This window comes from Phyllobates terribilis, unplaced genomic scaffold (genome assembly GCF_046119375.1).
Source record: "Phyllobates terribilis strain yellow unplaced genomic scaffold, ASM4611937v1 Scaffold_117__1_contigs__length_5270597, whole genome shotgun sequence".
NCBI lineage: Eukaryota > Metazoa > Chordata > Amphibia > Anura > Dendrobatidae > Phyllobates > Phyllobates terribilis.
The window spans coordinates 2336706-2349888 of record NW_027362877.1 but is presented as its reverse complement, the minus strand read 5'-3'; the positions used below and the strand labels follow the sequence as shown (position 1 = coordinate 2349888).

The following is a 13183-nucleotide window of genomic DNA, read 5'->3' as shown; positions in this document are numbered from 1 at the left end:
ATACAATATATACAAAAAGTGAGGTACAAGTTCAGGAAGAACAATAGTGGTATACCTGGATATAACGCTTGGTGTACTGCACTGCTACATCTAAGGCCCAGACCAAAGGTGAAATTATCCTATTAAGTAAATACGAAATATGGGTCCAATTATATGTTAGAGAGTATACTAATGCGTAAAGGTCCATAGCATACATCACATAAGTAATATATAATATCAGTTATTTATATCATTATAATGAAAAAGTTTCTGACTAGAGAAACACTATCACAAGTAAGCATTATACCTCATAGACATAAAGGATATAGTAATAAACATATAAAGTGATAGGTTCAGTCAGTATGCTGGGCAAAGGTGATACAAATAAGCATCAACAGACCAAGTGCAATAGGACACAATAGATAGACATAATGGTAATGTTACCAGCAGTGCAGGAAACCAGGGACCCAACCAGCAAAGGCTAAACAGACAGCTGCCGGCTGATATTAATAGCCTGGGAATTGGATATTGTCCCCCTCCCAGTGCAAGAACACCAGCACTCAGCTGCCCAAGAATTGGCGCATCCATAAGATGCACCATTTCTGGCGCCTAGCCTCGGCTCTTTCCACTTGCCCTGGTGCGGTGGCGAGTGGGGTAATACTATTGGGGTTGATGTTAGCTTTGTAATGTTTGCTGACTTCGAGCCCAGGGGTTAGTAATGGGGAGGCGTCTATAAGACACCCCCATTACTAACCCCGTAAGTTTAGTTAAAAAAGCACACACACAAAGCAAAGTCCTTTAATTAAAATGAACACTCCCAGACCCCCTTTTACCCTTTATAAAGATCAAATTAAAATACAAAATAATCCTCACCTGTCCGCAGATAATCCTTATGTGATGCTGTCCAACAACAATCCCCAGCCGTGCTACATCTGGATTGTTTGATGTGACTGCTCAGCAAGCCAGTAGCGTGAGAATGCTCCTGCAGTGTCTAGCGCTGCTCTGACTCAGGTCACCGGAGTTCATAGCCGATGAGCTCTGGTCACCTTACTGACGTCACTGCTCGCTGCACTGACCAGTGTGTCCTGGCTGGCGTGCTGAGCCATCGCTCAACACACCATACAGATGTAGCAGAGCTGGAGTTCGTCACGGGACATCATCAGTATGGATTATCTGCTGACAGTTGAGGATGACTTTGTTTTTTTATTATTTTTCTTTGGATATTATTAAATGGGTAAAAGGGTCGGGAAGTGTTTTGTTCAAATAAAGGACTTTGCTCTGTGTGTGTGTTTTTTACTTAAACTGATGGGGGTTAGTAATGTGGGTGTCTTGTAGACGCCTCTCCATTACTAACCTTGGGCTTGATTGAGATCAGCTGACATTACAAAGCTGACATCAACCCCAATATTATTACCCCATTTGCCACCGCACCAGGGAAAGTGGGAAGAGCCGAGGCTAATGGATGCGCCATTTTTTGGGCGGCTGCAGGCTGATGTTATTAGTTTGGGAGGGGGTACAATATGCATGGCCCCTTCCTAGGCTATTAATACCAGCCTGCAGCTGTCTGCCTAGCCTTTTCTGGTTATTAAAAATAGAAGGGGCCCCCCACATCATTTTTTTGGGAGGGGGTCACCCCTTGTTAATAACCAGTAAAGGCTACGCAGATGTTAATATTAATCCCCTGGGAAGATCTATGTATATTAATGTTTATTACCCGCTTCCCAGACTATAAGCATCAGCTGTCCGCTTTCCCCCTTTGCTTTTTTCACTTTAAATTCTTTAATTATTAGCTAAATCCATGTACAGCAGCTCCACACGCCCTGCACTGATGATATATCTCACTGACTCATTTCTATCTTTCTAGATCTATAAAAAAAATGTTTTATTAGTTAGAAAATTAGCCTGAAATGTCAGAGAATGACCGTCTGTAAAAGCTGATGTTATAAACGCGTTTGATGCGGATGTCATACAGATGCGAGACAGGTGAGAGAAGTCGCATCGTACTCGCAAGACAATCATCCTACTGTTCAGGAAGATCCGACCAATTTTATTTCAGCCGATGAGTGCGATCCCTTAAATGCGACATGTTAGTAACGGCTGATTGACGTCAAACTGGCCATAGATATAAGTATTGGGGAGCAGGACTGCAGACTTAAAATGCAAAAGGGGAGAAAGGAGGAAACTTAAAATTGGTTTTGTAAATTTTGTTTGAAAAATAAGAAATTGCTGATTAAACTTTTACCAAAAAAAATAAATATGATGTGAAGTAGACATGTGGTAAATGTTAGTTATACCATACAAAATAGTTAATACATATCTGGTTAAAAGGCATAAAAATTAAAAGTCCAGCATTTTTTTTTGTAAAATTTTCGATATTTTCATAAATAAACGCAAAAAAAAAGCCAAATCCTAAATTTACCACTAACATGAAGCACAATGTGTCACGAAAAAACAGTTTCAGAATCAGCGGGATCCGTTGAAGCTCCAGAGTTATTACCTCCATAAAGTGACACTGGTCAGAATTGTAAAAAATTGGCCCGGTCAGGAAGGTGAAAACAGACTGGGGAGTGACGGGGTTAAAGGGATGTTTGTCAGAAGAATATGTATTATGGAGCTTTTCTGTGGAGTCTGACCAGACAATCTCTCCTTGGCTCCCCGTGTGCATCAGTAAGCGCCCATGACCCCGGTGCCGGCTCTCTAGTTGTCCTTTCTACACATTGATAGGTACTAACCGCTGTGTACCGGGTGCTCCCCACAACACCGTCCTTCCGGGTTCTGTGACTTCATCCGTCAGGCGTACATGTGCCCTTTTTTCCTCCTTCAGAGACAAACGCAGAACTTTCCGCGCACTTGCTGCCTATTTTAGTGTTTATATCGAGGCGGATGTGGAGAGTTATCTCTATTTAAAGAAGAATAAAAATGCGGTAACTCGTCTTTTAATAGATCAGGTTCTCTCCTCTTAGTGATCCCAGAGGATCCTGTCCAGGAGGGAGGCCGTGTCCTCATGGTGACATCATGAGATCTCAAATACAATCACTGGTAAATGGTCACCGTCCTTCCCCCAATCTCCATACAGTGAATTAGGAGAGGAAACCGATGGATGGAAATGTGGAGCTTTCTCCAGCTCCTCTGTGGTTCCATCCCTGGAGACGAAACTTGGAGAAGTTGTGTTTCTTAGTACGGCTCCTCCATCTGACTGACGAGGGTCTTCTCTGTCCCTCTCCTCAGGGTCCTCATCCTTCGAGTGCAGAGCAGAGAGCATTAGGCTTTGGCCTCGCTGATTATCACTTCATACTTGAGGCCCACAATGTGCTGGGACCTCTGTACCGGTGGTGAGGACCACAACAATGTAATTTATTCCCTAATACATAAACATAGAATTACTGGTTGTGAGAGACGAGTCTCATATATAGACAGATACACGGCAGGTCATGTATTCAGTCTCTGTGTCTCCACAGATGGATCCAGGAGGAGAAATTCACCAGAGAGATGTCCCCATCCTCTGTATCCCCAGGACTGTCCGGAGGAGAATCACAACATCCTAGAGGATCATCAGGTAGATGACACTGAACCCCCACAACATCTGACCATGAAGTGATGGGACCTGAGCTCATCTTACATTTTTATTTTTAGGGTGAAGATCTGATTGATATTAAGGTTGAGGTTATACATGGAGTACAAGAGGCGACCGCAATATGGGCCGATCAGCAGGGTGAGGAGGGGAGACTGTCATGTCTGTTCTGTGGTCACCTACTACTACTCCCATGATTTCATCATAACATGTTGTAGATCGCTCACATGCAGGTAGACACAGGTACACTGTTTCTTTAAAAACTTCTCGTTGGTTTATTAAAATGCAGCATAAACCAACACTGAGTCCATAAAAGAAATCACGGCCCTTTGGCCAAAACAGGAAAACAAAGCAAAATGGTAACACAAAAGCACAGTCTTTGTGATAGCTGGGATCCACCTTCTGAGAGTTCAGCAACTCCATATGGTTCAGGAAAAACAAACACAAGATCCTCTCTGGAGCTAGCTTCTCCAGACACTGAACACTGAATGCCTCAGTAGGACTTGTATTTAAATCAAAGACCACACTCTGAGATGGAGATATGGTGAATGATCTCCCACCCTTCACAATGATCATTCACAAAAAACACTCCCTTTTAACATGGAAGTTTAACCTCTTTAAGCAAATAACATGTTGGAGCAAATTTCATGGTTTCAATTCACAGAAGCTAATAGCCTCCGTGAAATAGATCTTCCCTCTATCACTTTACCAGTAACTTTGTCACACATGACACAATCTATTCCGTTACTGTGTGTTTCCTACAGATGGATTCAGGAGGAGAAATCCACCAGAGAGATGTCCCCGTCCTCTGTATCCCCAGGACTGTCCAGAGGAGAATCACAACATCCCGGAGGATCATCAGGTAGACGGTGCTGAGCCCTTTACTGGATCTGTATATGGGGGGACATTTCTGATCCAGGTCATAGATGTCATAGATTTTGGTGGTTTCTTGTATTGTGCTGATTGTTACATCTGATATATCAGGAGGAAGATCTGACTAAGAATAAAGTGAAGGACGAGACAGAAGAAGAAGCGATAATGAGGAGGGATCAGCCGTGTGTGAGCGACGGGAAGGAGGAGATTCCGGTAGATGTTTTCAAAGGTATGTAATAATGACCGGCGTGTGGTGATGATGATGACCGGCGCGTGATGATGATGATGATCGGTGTGTGATGATGATGATGATCGGTGTGTGATATCGTGTGGAGTCTCCGGTGCAGTGAAGCTTTATCCGCCGTCCTCATCACAGCAGAAGCGTCCGATGATGGCGCGGCTGCTCCTGTAGAGTCCGGCTGTGCACCGATGAATACCGGGGCCGCCTCCACACCTCTTCTTAATGATTTAGGAAGCACATATTAGTTTTCCTTTACCTTCTATAATATTCTTTTCATCCTTTACATCCATATTTTCCTTACACAAGTCCCTGCTGTCATATAAATGACTGAGCTTGTGCTCCAGGTGATGAATCTTCCCGTCCTATGGATCTCGGTGATGTAGCAGCCTCTGCCTGGTGCTGACGAGTGATGGCACATGTCACATGTAGAGTCGTCCTACCTGTCGCCTCTGTTTGCCTCCCACTGCCTCCTACACTGAGGCCGGCATTCTGGTCCCTCCTCATCCAGGCCGGCTGCCCGGTGGCATGAAGACCCCTATGGTAAGTCAGTAAGTGCCGTGCTATGGAGGTGTGGGTCAGACATACTGCTGTCGTCCCTCTGCCACTATGGAGGCCATCTTGGATGTAGGAGGACCAGAACACAGGTCTTAGTCAGAGACAAGCGGAGGACACCAGGTAGGTGACAGTACATGACAGATGTTTAGTCCTCTGTGCCGGGTGGAGAATTGCTTCATCATAAAAGGGATTAGGAGCTCGTATCTACAAACAGCTGCGATGGCCGCATCTAGAGTTGTCGTTATCTGACAGTCATGTTGGTTTTTGAGTTCTGGTTCAATCAACATATAAACATGGAGACTAAATACTACCCAGAGGGGGCGCCCTTCACCATGCACGGATTATATCCCCTGTCAGCGTCTCATTTATGGTGAATCTTGTAATATGGAGAGATTCACTATATGGAGAATAGTATTGGGCCACACGCATTAATCACTGCATTCTGGCTTCTCCTTCAGGCCCTGTTGTCCCCCCGGTGTATAACATCCAGCCCTGTCCCACCCCCCAGTATATAACATGTGGCTCCTCGGTATGTATTGGTTACAATTTCAACTGCTGGGTATATAGATCCTGGGGGGCATACTCAGGGGGTGATATGTGCAGGAGAGGCCAGATGTTATACAGGGGTTATATTCACAATAACCAGGGTGTACTTTATTATAAGAGCACATTGTGATTTTGGGAACGTCCCTTTAGAAGAATCTTCACTCTCGGTCTCTCCAGACAAGATGTCGTCTAGGAATCGTCCCCCCATCTGAGCCTCTAACGTGAATAAATAATTCTCTTCCAACAGTAAAATACATAAATTACCAAAAGAAGGTGAGAAGATGTCCTCATCCAGGTTCCGAAAGTTTTAAGTTTTTTTGTTTTTTACCAATAAATTGGATGAAATTCTTTTTCCGACAAGAATTGTTACCAAAGAAAGAAACTGCTGCTCAGATTCCCGGCCGTTCCTCCGACATTTATGAATGACATGATAACCGGGTGTCACCGTTCTCCATACATGTGTCCCCACACTTCTGACACTCAGCGCTGATTGGACAATGTAGGGGAACAATGGTAACGCCCAGTTGTCAGTATTTCCTTACATTTATAGGGTGAATAGCAGGAGAACTGCGCAGCTTAGTGACCAATAACATTATGACTCCGGAAATGAGAGGACGAGAAAGTAAAAAAATCAATAAAATAATGTGTCTGTAAGGCCGATAATGGGGGAAATGATTTACAGATAAAATAACCAAACAACTTACAATCCTAGAATGTTCTGGTTGGAGGGGACCACCTCCAGGGTCCCCGTATCCAGCCCCCTGCTCAATGCAGGACTCACCATCTCAGACAGATGTCTGTCCGGCCTCTGTTGGATTGTTTCTTCCATTCTTGATGGTTTATTTCTCATTACTGACCTCGCTGTATGAGGAGCTTTTTTGTGGGGGATGAGTTGTATTTCTCATCTTGTTACTTTATCATCTTTATTCTGCTGTTATTTTTTAGAATTTTTCTCTCTTCATGAGCTGCACAAGTTGAGTGATAAAACGACCGTCCACCCTGAGACTGAGAAGTGACTATACGGTTATCATATATAGACTCCCTTCCTTGTGTCCTCCATTTGCCTCCTGTAACGGTGAACCGAGGGAGGAAACCTGGCAGGTCCTAATAATAAGGCGCTTACAGACAGTCTCCATACAGCCGGTCCCAGAGGTTTCCCGGCTTCCATCTTTTCACCACTGTACAGTGATCTGGACTTACAGCACAGACACCGGGGCTGCTCCACATAGTAGTGCTGGCTGGTAGAGCGAGCTGGCAGAAGAAGGCCGACATGTAAGATCTGACCCAAAGATGGCAGGTACTAGACAATCAAGAAGCGGGACGAGGTCAGAATCAGGAAGCCGAGTAAGAATGGTCCTGTAGATGGAGGCCTAAGTCATCCCGGGGTATTATGGAAGCCAGACAAGGTTACCAAAGACAAACAGGAGCAATGAAAGCAGGTGCAGAATACATCTGTAACTGGTGACGCCCCGCAGACTGCTGGGAGATTAATAGGATGTGGCGCTGCCCCATAGGTCACAGCACAGAAAAGGCAGGGGAGGGTGGGGTAGACGTATTACTGCACTCCCCATACCACTGCACTGGCCATCCTGGAAGCCGGGGGAAGGGACCACCGATCTGAGCTGAGGGGGCAGCGGAGGGCAGAGGACCCCATAGGGGACTGTACAGGGAAATGTGTAGTGTTCAGTCCCGGGGTGGAGGGTCACTGTAACTGCCGTAATACAACTAATCCAAGCCAATAACAATATATTTATTTCATTTTCTTTTAGGACTTTTCTACAATAAATACTTTGTTTCTTTTCAGACATTTTTGTGTTACCAAATCCTGGCGCCATAAACCATAAGCGATGTATTGTTACATGGTGACAGTATTCCTCATTGTTCCCATATAATATACACAATGTCCTGATCAGTCTTTATTACACAAGAATAAGAGGAATAAACTTCATGAATTGTAAGAATAGACGAGATGGAAACAGGAGACTTTGTCCCCGGAGTCTCCACAGAAATCTGCGTATTTCTTATTCCGTCTCAGGATTCTCGGTTCCGGGGTAAAATCTCTATTCAGTTAGGAAACATTGTTCCATCACTGAGATCGGAGGTGACGGCCGCTACTGATCAGATTCTGTGTAGGGGGAGGGGAGAGGAGGGCGGGGCTAGAGGCCGAGCTCCTCCCATCTACATGGACTCTGACCAGTAGTGACCGTCCTCTCCTATCTCAGTAATGGGACGCGTACACCCGGCGTCAGAGGCTCAATGCAGTGAGGAGGAGAAGCCGCGCGCATGCGGTAGGTTTGTCATGTTCTCAAGCCCCCAAAGCCGTGATGACATGCTAAGTGGGGCGACTACTCGGGTCACGAACTCCTCATCGACAAGTCAAAGGCCTCATTTACATATCATAAACTTTAGAAATACAATACTTTTTCTAAAGATCTGTTTGTGTGTTTAATGTAATAGAGATGTTAGGCGGAGAGTTTATATCTGCAGACACAGCTGCTGCGGGTTCTGGGGGCACAGGGAACGGACAGTTTCCCTTTAAACATAATTTTTAAGGACATATATTTAGTGTTTTGGGCAGGGGCGGATGTATCACATGTGCAGTAGGTTCAGCTGCATATAGACCAAGTAATGTAGGGAGGCTCCAGGGGATAAGGAGGCTCTGTGGTGTAGGGAGGCTCCAGGGGATAAGGAGGCTCTGTGGTGTAGGGAGGCTCCAGGGGATAAGGAGGATCCGTGGTGTAGGGAGGCTCCAGGGGATAAGGAGGATCCGTGGTGTAGGGTGGTTAATGGAATAACGAGGCTCCAGAGGGTACATGGAGGCCCATTTCCACTACAGGTTGCTCACATACTGGAATCGTTCCACTTTCTACCTCTGTAGATTTTTCTTCTCAGACATTGGGAGAAGGACTCCCCTGGGTCCTGTAATTAGGATTTAACCCTGTAATATGATTTCGGTGCTATTTCATTCTTCTAAAGGTTCGTATCATGTCCTTAGTAGGGTTGAGCGAGTATGTTCTGTCCGAGTATGCTCGGGCCGAGCTCCGAGTATTTACAGCTGCTCGGTGATAAGGTTAGATCGCTCCCGTGTGCATGATTTGCAACTGTTTGACAGTTTTATTACATGTGAGGAATGTGTAAGAAATAGACATTCCTCACATGTAATAAAGCTGTCAAACAGTCGCTAATCATGCACATGGGAGGGATTCAATCATATCACCGAGCAGCTATAAATACTCGGTGCTCGGCCCGAGCATACTCGCCGAAAGGGTTAATCAACATACTCGCTCAACACTAGTCCTTAGGCATACTGTGGACATGATTACGGTGGCCACCTTTATGAGGCCCACCTTTGTGATTAGTCAATGTCATTTGCATACGGTAATATAAGATTAAAACTCCATTGTTAATTGCGTGGACACTTTTCTACACTGAGGGCGAGATAGGAAGCTTGAGAGAGTGAAATGGCACTGGTGGTACATTAAGGGGGTAAATCCTGATGACAGGTTCCCTTAAGAACTGTCTATTTGCTGTCTTATCTCTGCCACCCCTGACTTGTGCCAATGTCACCAGATTATAAGTGTCATTGACTTTACCCGTCATTGTGTTAATGTTATGGCACGTAGTTGTCTTCCTTATTACCGGTACTTTCACTGACGAGGGTCTTCATTGTGAGATCAAGAAAATACATTCAGAAATCTCTTTTGTGTTGTAGATTAGATGTGATTTTTTTTCTATCTTTCCTCCTTATAGGAAATCCTTGTGGGAATAACGGTTCATCACTAAATTGTAAAAAAGAAGATATCATGAAGCAGTCTAATGGAGGAAACCTCATCACCCTTCCTGCACCTCCTGGACTTCACAGCACTTCACCTTCTTATAATCCTCCTGATCATGAGGAATCATCTCCTGAGCAATCTCACATTGTTACCACTATTCCAGGTGACGAAGTGGATACAAGACTTCAGTGTGACAAGCAACTAACTAAAAGCTCAGCTCAGACACAAAGAAAGCACAAAGGAGAAAAGCCATACTGCTGTTCAGAATGTGGGAAATGCTTTACAAAGAAATATAATCTTATTACACATCAGAGAAGTCACACAGGAGAGAAGCCATATTCATGTTCAGAATGTGGGAAATACTTTACAGATAAAAGGAATCTTATTACACATCAGAGAATTCACACAGGAGAGAAGCCGTATTCATGTTCAGAATGTGGGAAATGCTTTACATGTAAATCAAGATTTATTACACATCAGAGAATTCACACAGGAGAAAAACCATTTTCATGTTCAGTATGTGGGAAATGCTTTACAGATAAAGGGACTGTTATTAGACATCAGAAAACTCACACAGGAGAGAAGCCGTATTCCTGTTCAGAATGTGGGAAATGCTTTACATATAAATCAAATTGTGTTAAACATGAGAGAATTCACACAGGAGAAAAGACATTTTCATGTTCGGAATGTGGGAAGTCCTTCACAGGTAAATTAAGTCTTGTGTTGCACAAGAGAAGTCACACTGGGGAGAAGCTGTATTCATGTTCAGAATGTGGGAAATGCTTTACAGATAAATCAAGATTTATTATACATCAGAGAATTCACACAGGAGAAAAACCATTTTCATGTTCAGTATGTGGGAAATGCTTTAATGATAAAAGGACTCTTATTAGACATGAGAGAATTCACACAGGAGAGAAGCCATATTCCTGTTCAGAATGTGGGAAATGCTTTACATATAAATCAATTTGTGTTATACATGAGAGAATTCACACAGGAGAAAAGACATTTTCATGTTCAGTATGTGGGAAATGCTTTATTGATAAAAAGACTCTTATTAGACATCAGAAAACTCACACAGGAGAGAAGCCATATTCCTGTTCAGAATGTGGGAAATGCTTTACAGAGAAATCAAAATGTGTTAGACATGAGAGAATTCACACAGGAGAGAAGCCATATTCATGTTCAGAATGTGGGAAATGCTTTACAGATAAAAGGAATCTTATTAAACATCAGAAAATTCACACAGGAGAAAAGCCATTTTCATGTTTGGAATGTGGGAAGGCCTTCACAAGTAAATTAAGTCTTGTGATGCACGAGAGAAGTCACACAGGGGAGAAGCCGTATTCATGTTCACTATGTGGGAAATCTTTTGTAAATAAATCGTATCTTGTTAGACATGAGGAAAGTCATACAGGAAAGAAACTGTAATCATGTACACTGTGTGTTTGAAAATTTTTAATAAAATTGCTCAGAATAATGAGTACACTTCCTTTGATAAGTAAGATTGTCATTAATATCTCACTGAATACCAGAACAATTTCTAAAATTGTCCTTTCCCCATGACCAGCGCCACACGAGAGAGGGAATTCACCCAATAAGGACAGGAAGCGTACTGAATAAGAGGGCTGCACCTCTACCCCGCATCATTTTGGTTTCCTGTCCATGAGGGAACCTGAAGCTGAAGAATCAGGAGAGGAAAGTTAAAGGAGAAACTTACCCAGGCCTTGCCTGGAAGAAAGGCTCCTTGTCTATAGTGCAGGTGTCGGGTCCTGGAAGCGCCACCGCTGGTCACTTGAGGGCTCATGTAGATGCGAGCGCCGAAGTCCTTTTGGATGCTTGCTGGCTCCAACAATGTCCCAGGCTTGCGCATGTGCAGGACGCCCTGGGATTGGTGCGCCTTGATGAAGAACATGCCGGAGACTTCTGACCTGAAGTGTTGGATTTCACTTCCAGGGGGTCTGGAGAAGGCATGCACAAGGGGGTGGGGGAGTTGCTGTGGCTGGTCCCTCTTTTAAAATCACGCCTGACTGCCAAAAGAGTGGGTTTTCTCTGGCTCTCCTTCCCCACGTGATATGGAGGAACGTCAGTGCCAGGATCAGAGTTCACGCAGCAATGGCAGTCTCATGAGTTGCAGAAGTGACAGTACCACCAACCACGAATAATGGTGTGATTTGATCCAGCCTCTGAATCTGGTACCCTTATTAAACTCCAGAATGCTGACTGATCTTTGTGAAATTTCACCATGGTAATTAAGTCCCTTTTTCTTGTCTCTAATTACTAGGAACGGCTTAAGAAATGTGGCACAAAAGAATAAGGAGTGAACCCTTTGTAGGGATAAGTTACCTGACTTGTGGCAGAAAAGACTCTGTGCAGATTGTATACAGAAAACCGCATGTGAAGAATCCACTAACTTCATGGATTTGAGATCCGTGATCAGGGCACAAGTTAAGGATTCCCTTGAGACCCTTATTCATAAAAAAAGGAATAGAAAGGGAAGGAAGGGGTCCAAAAAACTATCACCTGATTTAGATGAATCTATAAAGTCGGAAGGTGAATGTGGATTGGATTCTTGTTCCTTTTCATTCTTTAATGGCGATACAGGGGGTAGGCCGTGCTTTCCTATAAAAGTCGCAGATAGGTTGATTAAGGCTGTGAGAGCTACCATGGGCATCTCGGATGCTAAGACCCCCAAATCCATACAAGAGTTCATGTTTTGTAGATTAGAGCAAAAAAAAGAGGTGCATATTTATAATTAATGAAAAGATTCAGGCTCTCATTAAGAGAAAAAAATGAAGAGAAAGGGTTCACTACCATCATCTTCTAAGAGAAGATGCCAAAACAAGACTCGTGGAATAAGATCCCAAAGATAGACGTAGCAGTGGCCAATTCATCCAGAAAATCTACCTTACCTTTTGAGGATGTGGGTATTCTGAAAGACCATCTGGATAGAGAGGCAGATGGTTACTTAAGACACACCTGGGAGTCCTCGGTGGGTGCCCTGAAGCCAGCGGTCTCTACGACCTGTACAACCAGATCTATAATTATCTGGTTGCAACAACTAGAAGGTCAACTGAAGGATAATGTCCCAAAGGAAAAGATCCTGGCTGATGCAGGGAGCAGCAGCTTTTATTGCAGATGCCTCAACAGACTCAGTGAGGCTGGCAGCCAGGTTAGCGGGCCTCTTTATTGCCACTCATAGGGCGCTATGGGTAAAAAGTTGGCCTGGGGATGTCCAGTCAAAGACCAAACTGTGTTCAATCCAATGTGATGGGGGCTTTCTTTTTGGTCAAGTTCTGGATGACATCTTGGACAAAGCTGGAGATAAAAAGAAAGGATTCCCCAGTTTGTCTATCCCAGAATACAGGAGTACCTTTTGGAATAGAAGATACAGCTGGAAAAGACCTCCTAGGGATCAGGGAAAATAGGAAGTCAGAAGAGTGAAAAAAAGGTTTCATGTTTGGGGGGTCGCCTTCAGGGGGAAGGACGTCTTCCCAGTGATGTCATTCCCCCGGAAGGAGGAATGCTTTCCCTCTTCCTCCATGCGTACAAATAAAATTCATCCCATGTCTGGATTCTAGGGATAGTGGAAGCAGACCTAAAATTGGAATTCCAGACTATCCTTCCACCCTTGCGAACCTT

The 13183-nt window shown here is 44.0% G+C and overlaps 1 long non-coding RNA gene across 1 annotated transcript; it reads left to right on the top strand.

Moving 5' to 3' along the window:
• Positions 1–3434: 3434 nt before the first annotated feature.
• On the top strand, positions 3435–4409 carry LOC141201549 (uncharacterized). The gene is made up of 3 exons (XR_012272951.1): positions 3435–3535; positions 3613–3691; positions 4315–4409. It is a non-coding gene; the product is annotated as an uncharacterized lncRNA (long non-coding RNA).
• Positions 4410–13183: the final 8774 nt, after the last annotated feature.